General features: G+C 44.3%; 1 long non-coding RNA gene across 5 annotated transcripts; it reads left to right on the plus strand.

Annotated features, from left to right (window-relative positions):
* The first annotated feature begins 93 nt into the window (after nucleotides 1-93).
* LOC113460006 (uncharacterized) lies at nucleotides 94-8,871 on the plus strand. Of its 5 annotated transcripts, none has more exons than XR_012580158.1 (5): nucleotides 94-413; nucleotides 782-808; nucleotides 2,024-2,675; nucleotides 5,635-5,861; nucleotides 6,917-8,871. It is a non-coding gene; the product is annotated as an uncharacterized LOC113460006 (long non-coding RNA). The 5 variants fall into 5 exon arrangements; XR_012580159.1 differs by having other exon boundaries at nucleotides 5,635-5,730; XR_012580155.1 differs by having other exon boundaries at nucleotides 2,024-2,178.
* The last annotated feature ends 4,035 nt before the right edge of the window (nucleotides 8,872-12,906 follow it).

Consider the following 12,906-nt stretch of genomic DNA (forward strand, 5'->3'; position numbering starts at 1 on the left):
GCTGCTCCCTCCGTGGTGGAGCCGGCAACTGACGGGGAAATTTCCACTTGGGCTCCCGATAAAGCGGCTCCTCCTCCCCGGCTGCGGCGCGGAGCAGCCTGGGAGAGCGGGCGGAGCCGGGGCCGGGTGGAGCCTGACCCCCGCCCGGCCCCTCCAGGTCCCGCCCGGCCCCTCAGGGTCCCGCTGTCCCCTCCGGAGCCCCGCTGTGCCCTCAGGCGCCCGCCCGTGCCCTCCGGAGCCCCGCCGTCCCCTCCAGGGTCCCGCCGTCCCCTCCAGGGTCCTGCCCGTCCCCTCAGGCACCCTGCCCAGGAGGGGATTTACCGATTTTATCCGGGGCTCCTGCGGGACAGCGGCCGTGAAGGAATGCGGGCAGCTCCCGGCTGACCCTCGCCGGCTCGGAGTTACCTGCTGCCGTTCGTTTTTTGTCTTTAATTCTTTAATTTGGTCCCGGCTTTTGGAAGCCGTCACCGCGCCTCCCCTCAGGGCGCGCACCTGCTCAGCGCCTTGATCCGTTCTTGCTACACAGCGGCTACGTTCTTTCTTTTTTTTTTTTTTTTTTTTCTCGCTTATTTCGCGCTGGAAATCTTGTTGCCTTGAAGTTATTTTCGGCGGAAAAAAAAATGAAAGAGCTCAGATTACACCATAGGTTGTGTGGTGGAAAAAAAGGGGGGTTTAAAAAAAAGGGGGAGGAAAATCCCATCCTTTTCAGAAATATTTTAATGCTCCCCCTAATAGTCCTAGGAGTACCTGCCTCCTTTCACGTTCTGTGATTTTCCCACAGAGGAAGCACCGACCAAGAAATTCTTCTGTAAGTACAACTGAATTGAGTAGGACGAAGACACAAAAACTGTGTAAGAGTAATTGTCGGGCTCTGAAGAGCCCTGAGGAGCTGTTACTCTGAAACAGACCCAGGTCAGCAAATCTTTGATCTTAGTGTTCTTTTCCATCTAAACTTTGGTTCAGAACAGGTGTTTAAAATCTTCAGAGCCGGGAATCTGTCTGGGAGAGCTCAATAAATAAATTTTCCTTATGCTGTATTTTAAATTAAAATGTAATGTTTATGGGTTTATGTTATTAGTGTAAGTATATTATTCTACATTAATAGGATTTTTCTATCAAGCATTGAAGGGGAAAGAACATCGGGATCTGAATCAAATTTCAAATCCCATAAAATTTCACCCATTTCTTCCACTAGCCCATTTCACTTTTTCTTCTATGAAAGGAAGGATATTTTGAAATTTCATTGCTTTGAAAAATACCTTTCTTTTAACACATTCACCTACATACACTCCTTAGCCCTATAAGTCAATATTGCCATAGAGGTATGATATCACTCTACCAGATCAAACATATGATTCATAGTGGCCTCTGCTTCTGCTTAGGCAGTTTGGTAGATGATAAACTAAGATTTATTTATAGATTAGGTCCAAAGAGATATTTTGTTGAAATAAAAATGTTGAATACTCCAGCTTCCAAACGTTAATTTCAACAAGAGCTGGTCTAAACAGAGATTCCACCTTGCTAATGCTGAGAATAATAAATACACCCACCAGAAGGTTTCAGTTATTAACTCTGAGAAGCCTTGTGAATTTACCCAAGTCTGATTAGATTTCCATGAGTTGTTTGTAAGTGTATTTTTAACAGAAAAGGGGGAAGCTGGAGCAGTTCTGGTGCTTAGATTACTCAGGAATGATGAGAGCTGAACTCCTGCATGCTAACTATGTACAATGGATGTGAAAGAACTTTGAACATTTAGGCAGTGGCACTCTCATCTTTCTGGCCATGTTATAAAGATATATCCTTTTGGCTTGTCCTCATGGTGCATTGGGAATTCTTAATTTCTGGGTTTTTATAAAAAAAATCCTATTTTTCCTAATTCAAGTTATTTTAATCAATAAAAGTTACAGTTAGCTACTCACCTGGTTTCCTTCCCTTTTAACCTTTTGTTTCCCACAGATATTTGCTGTGTCCTGATCAAACCCCAAAGAAATGTGTTTTCTCTTCATGCTTGGTATGTTTGCAGGTACACCCCACCAAACCAAACCCATTCCAAGGCTGGTCAGAGGTGTTCACTACAAGGAACTGGAGAAAACAGGATGTTTTGCTTCTCTCCCAGGCCTGTGCTCTACCAGTCTGACCTGCTTATCCTCCTTTTCTTTTCTGCTATTCAGGAACCAGGTTGTGCCGTTTAATTTATTCCTACACTTTTCACCTTGCCTTTATGTCAGTGCTGGAGGTTTATAAATCCTTAAAAAAAAAAAAAAAAGGCATAAAGAGCAACATCAGGATGAGAACCAGTTTTAACTTCCCAGGTGCAGTTCACCTGGCTGCTTTCCAGAGCCAGTAATTCAGTAATTGCTTCAGGACTCACTGCATAAAAGTGACCAGAAATAGGACCCCTTCTAGCCATGAGTAATTTTAACAGCATTTTGCAGAGCAGTGTTTCAAAATGCTTTACGTTGTCCCAATCTCATGAGTGAAAAACTGAGTCACCAGAAGGTTTAAATGTGCTATCAGACCAGACAGTGGGCTTGGACATCATTTTCTGACTTCCAGTCCTGTCCTTTGATCCCAGGATTTCTTCAGTGCATTCAAGCATATAATTTCTGTTCATTGTCCCACGTGTATTAGTTGTGTCAGGATGAATCACATCTCTGTACACATGGCGTAAAACTGTAAGTCAGCTCTTACATATTTATTTATTTATTATATTTTTGAAGTGCCTGGTGGCCTAGCATCCATCCAGCAGCATCCAACAGCATCCTAGCAACAACTCTTGCCACACAAAGTTGATCATTCTGTCATGTTTATTGTGTTCCATAAACAGATTTTGTTTCAGTCTCGGGGAAGATGAGCTTGAAATAGTTTACTTTATAAAATCTTGACAGTTTAAAAATTTCTTAAAGCTGGATACTGTTTGGTATGTTGTTGAAATGGTAGAAAGTCCTCTCTGGTGCAAGTTGCTTGACACAATAATAGGTTATAGCTTTTTCAAGTGTGCTTTGAAGGCCATATGAGACAGAGTAAAAAGCCTCAAGGCTCGTTGCAGTTTCGCAGCTGGATTTTCCAGCAGGCTCCCGAGTGTCACTCACGTGGCAGGTTCCATGATAACCCAGCTCCTGACTGTCTGAGAGCCCTTTCCAGCATGGCAGTGCTGTGGGGCACAAGGTAACGTGCTCACAGGGGAGAGGGTTCCAGCTGCCTGCTCAGGGTTTCACAGGCAATCTCAGGAGTTCCTGCAGGAAGGCACTGTGCTCACAGGGATAGAGGGTTCCTGCTGCCTGCTCAGGGTTTCACAGGCAATCTCAGGAGTTCTGCAGGAAGGTACTGTGCTCACAGGGGAGAGGGTTCCTGCTGCCTGCTCAGGGTTTCACAGGCAATCTCAGGAGTTCTGCAGGAAAGCACTGTGCTCACAGGGATAGAGGGTTCCTGCTGCCTGCTCAGGGTTTCACAGGGAATCTCAGGAGTTCCTGCAGGAAGCCTGGACGTCTGTGAATGGCCTTGGTTCCCTGCAGGGCCTCTCCAGGTGAGTTCCCTCTGTGCTGTCCCTGCTGTGAGCTGGGTGTGAGCTGTGACCCAGTCACACCTCAGCAACCTCAACAAGCCCTGCACCAGTGCCAACAGTGCCCCTGCATCCAGCTCAGCAGTGAGACAGACCAGATAAAACCTGCCCAGCTCACAGGAACAGAGACATGCTTGCACTGAAGCAGCTGCTAAATCAAAACAAGCAGCTGAGAAAGGAATTCTGCAGTTCCTCCATTTTCTCCATGCTGTAGGTTTGTTAGGGCTGTTTATGAAACAATATAGCCACGGCGTTAAAAGAAAGAAGAAAATAAAAATCTTCATTGTAGTTACACTACTCAAAAAATACCTGTGCCAAAACATAGGGATTAAACAAAGCAACACAAAGTCATAATTAAGGCCAGTGCATGAATTCATTTTAGCAGATTAAGCTGTATTTGAAAAGCAGTTACAAGCTGAGTGATCCTTGACTAACTTGAACTCTACATGTGTCCAATGATTTACCCTATGCTGGTGTTTTTCTCAAGGGCAACAAGTACACATCTTGCATAAGTACCCAAAAGAGTCTACTTCAGCACATTTAAAATCTCTTGCATTCAAGAATAAATTCTCCTGCAACAATACAGGAGGAGGAGCTGAATGGCTTTTGTACTTTCTAGAAATTTATGCTTTTCTAACATTTTATTGACTAATCAAACATTCTCCTACAATGAAAAATTACAAACATCAGCAATTTAAAACACTGTCTGTGAAAAGGACAGTATCAACTATGCATTTAAATGTCATGCAAGCTGCAAAAGAAGCCTGGAATACTTTTTCCTCTTTCTAAGGTACTACCAGAATGTCATTGTGTATTCTCTGGTGAAATCTCTAATCAATTTTACAGTATAAAGGGGGCAGGGAGGAGATGGCTGCACTAAATTAAAACAATTAAAAACTGTGTAGGGAATTATCTTGAGGGACTGAGAGCATGGTTTTCACACGTAAATGAGTGCCACTCTGCATTCAGCCTGAGTCAGTGAGGAAGGAGAGAGAAACCTCATGGGCTGGGAGCTGGCTGGGGGCTGGCCTTCCAACCCCAACCATTTTGTGATTCTGTGAAAGGCAAAGAAAGGTGCCAAAGAGGGGAGATGAGAAGGGAAAGAGCAGGAAATTGTTGAAATTCTGTGTCAATGGGAGAAGAAATTGCTACACTGGTTTATGTGTGTTCCTCACAAAACACCATTCCCAGCAACTTTCTTGGTAGTTTCAAGAAGTTAAGGGCTACAAAACCAGAAATGATGCAAAAGTCGCACTGCATTCTTGTGCTTATGACCAGCTCCTTTCCATGAAATGGGCAGATGACCAGGAGGACTCTGGCCAGCACCACACACCCTTTCCACAAGCATTCCAGCTGCTGTGCTGAGGCCCATGTGTCCAGGCTGGATGCTCTTTGGTGCCCCTGTGTGCACCTTCTCTCCAGGTCTCACTCCCCACCTTGTCCAAATCCCATTTCCTACACAATTAAGGTTAATGTGACCAGATTTTGTATCTGCCCTCCATTACTGATTCAAGAGGGAGCAACTTTAGAATTTCACCAGGTCGTTAAATACCAAGGATAGTTTTAAATCCTGTCATTGGGAATTACTGAACAGGTGGAGCCTACAATCTGTAGGTCATCATCTCGGGCTGCATTTGAAAGCCCTACAGATTACTATTATTATTGTTTCCAGGATTATTTCATTATTCACCTTAGAGGTTTTATTTACCTCAAGGCATTGGTTCTCAGGGGCTGGCAAAAGGAGTATCGTGGGCACAAGAGAAGAACAGCTCAGAGCAGCCTGATATTTAATCATAGGTTGGAAATATCTTTTACAGACTTGTCTGTTTGCAACTGTCACTAAGCATAGACAATTACTAAATTAGTCAGCTTCATTTATATTTTTCTTAAGGGAGATCTTGGAACATTAGTTACATTACATTTCAGGTTTAAGGATAATAAAGCTATGTATTCCTCTTGGGAAAGTAAAACAATATTATGATTAAAAAATAAATAAAATATAACAAAACTATTGCAACTACACCAAAGGTAAAGGGGTAAACTTTGCCCAATTCTCTTCTTCCCTTCCACAGGGCTCCAGAGCTCTACAGCCACAGGAAGCACTGCTGGGGAGGAGGATTGCTTCCCTGGCTCCCGCAGCTTGGACACCAGCATGAGGCAATCAGGAGGTAATCAAGGAGAAAGGTATACAGGAATTGCCACAAGAACATTGTGTCTTACTAGGAGTTCCAGTGCTACTGAAATTCAGAGTCTGTGTTTTCTCAAAACATCTTGAAAGAGAGCTGAAGTCTCAGGCAGTGTAAGCAAACACAGAATCTTTACTGGCTTTCCTAGATTCTGCTTCTTGCTCCTCTTCCCTTAAAATATTTTGGATCGAGTAGCAGATCCAGCTCTGCAGTCTGCACTTGAGGATGTGGCACACTAGCAAGGTTGGTGGCTTTGTGAATCCACCGAGCTTTTAACATGTGAAAGGCAAGGAATATTCATTCCGGCTCCCCCCGGGCACCAGGGGTGTGGAGCCTGCCTCTGATTCTTTCTGGCTCCTGGAATTTTGCATTTCTGTGTCAGCTGGGCCTCCCTGCCCGCACCCCTTGAGGGCTGAGCACAGAAAATCTTGTGCAAGCAGCTGGAGCTGCAGCGTTTTGGTTCTGTGTGATCCAACAGTCTATGGCTTGGGTGTCGTTCTGATCGCTTCATTTTTATCTAGATCTGAAGTTCCTCACTGAGGAGAGTTTTTGTCTGGAAGATACAGATTTCCCTGGTATTTGTTACAACTGGCTGTATTTCGAGTATGTCAGGCGCTTAGTCAGCTGTTCCTGCAACTGAGACTTGTTTTTCTTCTTTTTATCCCTTTCATGCAGTGGAAAAAGTTTCCTGCTGCTCTCCCTACTGATATTTGATATCCTATCTCCAACTGATGCACATATTTAACTTTTAAAGAACAGCATGTCAGCTAGCTCTGCTAAATAAGGCTCTTTCTGGTTTTGAATTGTTTCATTCTCTTTTGTTGTTTTGTGTTTTTGGTTTTCAGTGAAAGATTATTTTGGAGGTATTATTTCTCAGAGGAATGACTTTTTCTAATCCATCTCCCTCTTCTTAGCAATAATAATTTTTAAAAATCAGCTGCTCATGCTTTGTAGCAATGTATTTATTTAATGTTCAGCATTAAAGGAATGCTTACAGGGAGCAAAGCAGCCAGTCAGCAGCTTTCTTGAATGTCTGCTACAAGTCATTATAATGCAAAAAAGTAGGGAACTTGAGAGATTTGTTTTAGTTTCTCTACAAGTGTTTTACATTCTAACAGCATTCCTGATAATCATCTTTCCTCCTCTTTTTTCTTTATTTTTTTTACAGGAAATAATCTTTCTGGCCCCCACCAGCAACAGCTTACAGTGGGAAGCAACAGTGGGAAGCCATTAAAATGTAGTTATTGATGTTGTTATCAAAATGTATTACTAAGAGAAAGGCTCAAAGCTGTCCACTGATCTTTTTACCATGACTCTGTGACAAAAAAGCTTCCAAAGCATTCAGTGAACGCTGACCTCCCTGCTTACCTTGGCAAGTATTTCTTTCCCACTGTCTTTGGGCTCAGGAAGCTCCAAGTGGTAAAAACCAACAGGTACACAGAGGCAGGAGTGCAGAAGGAATGTTGGAAGGGTAGATGGACTGATGCTGTCCTCTGATGGATTCGTTGCCCAGGTTCATGTGTTTATACAAAACCTGCAATGCTGTTCACAGCCCCTCATAGCAGTGGAATTGGTGAGAGAGCAGCTCTGGGCCAAGCACTTCCAGTTCAGTCAATCTTTGCCTTCATTTGCTTTGCCAAGCTGCACAGAGTCATTGCTTCAAGGTCAGTTTCTGTGTGCTTCATAAAGTGTCCCCAAACCAGCTCTGACACAGCCTCAGTCAGATCTTTCCTACAGGGCAGCACCACAGTGTGATGAAGGAAGTAGAACAAACCCAAATATCTGAACCTTCAGAAGCTACTTTAAGGGGGAAAAAAGAAAAAAAAAAGAAAAAAAAAAAAAGAAAAAAAAAAGAAAAAAAAAAGAAAAAAAAAAAGAAAAAAAAACCAAACCACAAAACCAAACATACAAAAAAGTCACCTTTAAAATCCCCTTGATGAATTTCAGGTCACAGCTTATTGGTGGTTGGCTTTGTGCCAGTCAGGGTTTTACATTTCCTCCACCAAGAAGGAAAACCTTTCCACCACCAAAGTTGATGCCAAAACCTAAACCTCTGGCCAAAGCTATTTTCCCTACAATAACTTCTCCCTTGCTTACTTTTTTACAGAGCAACTCCTTAACTGCTTTCAGAAATATTCTGGGTATTTGCTTCTCTCTGGTGTATTTTAATTTGCCCTTTTTATCTCTGTGTTGTTTTTCAGCATTCTTTCCTCAGTTAGCTGTTCACATTTGATCCTCATAATTCCCTGGATGTTTTCATTATAAAAAAAAAAAAGAAATAACGAGAAAAAGAAAAGAAAAAGTGAAAAAAAATCTCCCCTTGGATAGAAAAGATCGCAAATAAGAGGTTTTACCTGGTCAAAAGAGCATTGAAAAATCTGAATTTTGTATGGAAAGGGTCACAGAGTAGAACACAAATACAAAACAAAGCAGTTTTGATGCAGTTGCTGAAACTATAACCAAGATCAGAAAAAGGTTAGAAAATGAAATGTAATTGGGACAAGGTTTGGGGGTTTTGAACACTTTTTTGGCAAACACAACCTTCATGGGGCAGGGGGATGGCAGAAAAGCTGCATGGTGGAGAGCCTTAGGCTTGGCTTGGGGAAGCACTTGCCATGTCTGTGACCCTCCTCTGCAAAGCCCAAAGGTAATCCCAGTTTGACAAGAGGAAAAGCTGCTCTGTGGGAGCACAGGGTGAGGGAAAGCACTACAGGCATTTAAAAAATGAGATATTTCCACAGGTATAGTCCATGGAAACCTTTTCCAAAAAACAGTCATTACTTCTATGGCCCTTATCAGCAAAACAGGGAATTCATGCAACAAAATTTATGTGAAATTAATTTAGAACAAATTAAAGAAAGGCATTTTTTAGCTGATAGGCACATAGAAAATAGTGCTTCAGGCACTTTAGGTAAATTTTGTGGCTGAATAATTTTAGAGCTGATGGTTATACATGCAGTTACTGCACATACCAAGTTTAGGATAATTAAGATAAGGGTGATTAAATGTCATTCTCATATAGTATAAATTAAATTGTCAAAAGTCAGGAGGTAGTATTTTCCTCCAAAGTTTTTTATTGCACACTGTATATTTTTAGGGAATATTAAAATATGTTCACCTGTTTCTGGAAGCCTCTGCTTCTTGGCTACAGCTGGTAACAGCAGCGTGGGTCACTGATACCATCTGGCATTGGATTACTTTTGGTGTCTGTGGTGCAAACACACCTCTGCAGGAATTTGCAGTGCCACCATATATTGCACGGTGTATGTATTCTAAAGAATGCTAAAATACCCACGTAGCCATCTTCAGCACATTGGAAATTTCCTGGTTCGGTGTTGTGTAAGCTCTGGAAGCTTTCCTGCATTGAGTATTCAGAACAAGCGCTGTGAGCATTGGCGGGGAGATCTGAGGGAAGCAGAGTGCTGCCACCAGCCCTTTCTGCTGCCTTAATGAGCTCCCAGCCCTGCACAGGGACAATTCCCTGGGCTTCCCGTGCCCAGGCTGGCACGGCTGGCACCGGCTGCTGCTGCTGTGGGCAGCTCACACAGAGCAGGTTTCACTGCTGTACCTCTGTGCAGTGATGGCGCTGTCACCGGGCCCTGCTCTGCTCTGCGGACCTGTGTGCCCCTCTGAGGGGGTGCCCTTGGCAAACAGGGAATGAAAGGTATGCCAATGGGGTACCCTTGGCAAACAGGGAATGCCAGGTGTGCCAGTGTGGCACCCTTGGCAAACAGGGAATGCCAGGTGTGCCAGTGTGGCACCCTTGGCAAACAGGGAATGAAAGGTGTGCCAGTGTGGTACCCTTGGCAAACAGGGAATGCCGGGTGTGCCAGTGTGGTAGCCTTGGCAAACAGGGAATGCCAGGTGTGCCAATGGGGTACCCTTGGCAAACAGGGAATGAAAGGTGTGCCAGTGTGGTACCCTTGGCAAACAGGCACAGGGAATGCCAGGTGTGCCCATATGGTACCCTTGGCAAACAGGGAATGCCGGGTGTGCCAATGGGGTACCCTTGGCAAACAGGGAATGCCAGGTGTGCCCATGGGGTACCCTTGGCAAACAGGGAATCCCAGGTGTGCCAATGGGGTACCCTTGGCAAACAGGCACAGCGAATGCCAGGTGTGCCAGTGTGATGCCCTTGGCAAACAGGGAATGCCAGGTGTGCCCATGGGGTACCCTTGGCAAACAGGGAATGCCAGGTGTGCCCATGGGGTATCCTTGGCAAACAGGGAATGCCAGGTGTGCCCATGGGGTACCCTTGGCAAACAGGGAATGCCAGGTGTGCCAATGGGGTACCCTTGGCAAACAGGGAATGCCAGGTGTGCCAGTGTGGCACCCTTGGCAAACAGGGAATGCCAGGTGTGCCCATGGGGTACCCTTGGCAAACAGGGAATGCCAGGTGTGCCAGTGTGGTACCCTTGGCAAACAGGGAATCTCAGGTGTGCCAATGGGGTACCCTTGGCAAACAGGCACAGGGAATCCTGGGTGTGCCAGTGTAGTACCCTTGCCAAACAGGGAATCCCAGGTGTGCCAGTGTGGTACCCTTGGCAAACAGGGAATGCCAGGTGTGCCAATGGGGTACCCTTGGCAAACAGGGAATGCCAGGTGTGCCAGTGTGGTACCCTTGGCAAACAGGGAATGCCAGGTGTGCTGGAAAAGGTGCTCACTGCAGGGGCTACCTGCAGATCCAGAGGTACAGAAGTAGCACAAACACTCTCGAGACCTCACATGAAACACCAAGTCCAGTTCAGGCCTCATGCATGGAAAACAAAGCAGAAATAGAAAACAAGTGCGGATAAAGGAGAACAGCACACTGAACTAAATGCAGAACCCCTGTCCTCCTGGAAGAGAAGCTTGGCTGGTTCCACCCAGGAGCAGCAGAGCTGTGTGGACAGAACCATTCATCACAATGCACAGATGTGTCCTGAAGGCAAAATGTACATTTGGGCCATAAAACAGCATTAGCTTGCAAAAATGAACCAGGCATAAACTGACACTGGAGTATTGCTGGAAATTTCTAATTGTGCACAGAGGTCCTAAAACAGACTTCAAATGTGAACAAAGAGAACAAGAAATGTCTCAAACAATAACAACAACAACCCACCACAAAAACACACACACACAAAAAACCTCCCAAAAACAAAACAAAAAACCAAAACCCCAACCAAACAAGAAGCATAATTAAATCACAAGAATCCTAATCACTGTGTCCTCTTTGAGACTGAGTCAAAAATAGCAGGCTGCTGCATGCTGGGTAGTGTAACGTCTGTAAGGAATACCAGACATTCCCAGGAATGCTGGAGCTGTGCTTTAAATTCAGCATCCCAACATTTTCAGTTGTTGCAATTTGGAATGAGGAGAGCTATGCAGAGAAGCACAACCCAGCATGCAGCCAGCCCAGCCCCAGCCAAGGGTTTTGATACTTCTGTGCATCTGACCATCTGGTTGTAGCAGAATTATTCTTTTTCCAGATTACTTTTTAGCTGCACCAATTTCCACAGCCTGATTTTGTTCATCACAATTTAGATGCTGCCAGTTACCAAGGCTGTGAGTGAGGATTGCATTTCAGTGCATAACAAAGTCCTTTCCAGTGGCTGTGTGCAAAAGGCATGGTGTCTCCCACCATGAACAGACAATGAAAGTGGCACAAAGCTGGTCGAGGAGGGGAAGGAGCCACTCAGAATCACAGAGAGGTTTGAAACACAGCTTCTCCAACAGCCTGCTCTGGTAGCACAGCCTCAGCTGGGAAGGAGCAGCGCTGCAAAACCTGCATCTAAAGACTGAGCTGCTGCTCCTCTGCTGCAAGCAGATCACAGAAAGTGTCCATGGAAACCATCTTTGTGCTGCTTATCTAACAATCCCTGAGCAAAAACCTGGGAAGACGTGAATGGCAGAGGACAGGCCAGTGCCTACGTGGCAGGGGGGTCATCATCCTTTGCACACCTCTCTGCTGGCTCCCCAGCCTGCTGGCATCACTGCCAAAGACATTCTGTACGTGGCAGGTACTCAAGAAAAACTCTTCAAATGTTATCTGAGACACTTTGTGCTTTTTTAAACTTGGGGATCTGTGCTATCTGTGCTATCAAGCTGTTTCCCCACACACGCAAACAAAAACGAGGTTAAAATAACATTAGGTCTGTCTTACTTTCAAAACAATCCTCCAAAACTAAGTGAAGGCTGATGAAGTGATTAATCTATTGATTTGAGGCACTGAAACTTAACGCAGTGCTTTGAGATAATCTCCGGCATCAATGGAAAATCACTGGAAAGGAAAGGCACAGATAAAGTAGGAAGCTCCACGTACTAGCAGTTAATTTGTTGGATTTAGAATTAGGCCTCCACAGACCACAGCTCTGCTGTGTAACAAATTCTTGGAATGGTTGTCCCTTGCAAACTGATTATGTTCAGTAAGATCAGGAGCCCAGTAAGTTTTCATACCACTGAAAAGTCATCTGTGAAATATCTCAAGACTGGGAGTGTAAAATTATGACACAAATGTAGTGAACGTGTTCAAAAATGAGGATGGATGTGCTGGAGTATTTTTATTCCTCCTTGCCTTTCTCAGACTGCTAAAATTAGCAAAGAATGGTCTGTTCTTAGTCCTGATATTAATAACAGCAAGATAGTGGAGATCTTGCTTACTCCAAGAGCCTAAATTGTGGGGTACAGCTCTTACAGAATGGCAGTCCTACACCTGTGTACATGAAAACTCTCATGTAGCTACTGCAGAGAGGGACTATTTTTTTTTGTTACTTCTTAAAATACAGCCGTGTGTCTCCTTATTTTGGTTTAATATTAGTTTAAGTTTAATTTGGGTAAAGTTTTCCCAGCTGCTAGGTGCTTTGGTGCGAGGAAGATGCACAGTCACTTTGCAGAGTTCTGTATAATTAAGCAATTTATTTAGCAAGTGTTTCTCAAGTCGTGCTGTTCATAATAATCTTGGCTAAGAAAATCAAAGCAGCATCTCCCTCAGCTGCTATCAAGAAATGATTCCAAGGTGATGATCATAATTCTCCCTACATAAAAGCAGAGAAAGGCAGCACAGGCCTGACAAATGAGAATTTTTGTGCTTTGAAGGCAGCCTGAAGACCCTGTCCTTGCATTTCAAATCCCCATAAATTTCTGTGACCAGGGTCAAATGCAGCACTGGAGACAGCTCTG

The sequence above is a fragment of the Zonotrichia albicollis genome, chromosome 4 (genome assembly GCF_047830755.1).
Source record: "Zonotrichia albicollis isolate bZonAlb1 chromosome 4, bZonAlb1.hap1, whole genome shotgun sequence".
Classification (NCBI taxonomy): Eukaryota; Metazoa; Chordata; class Aves; order Passeriformes; family Passerellidae; genus Zonotrichia; species Zonotrichia albicollis.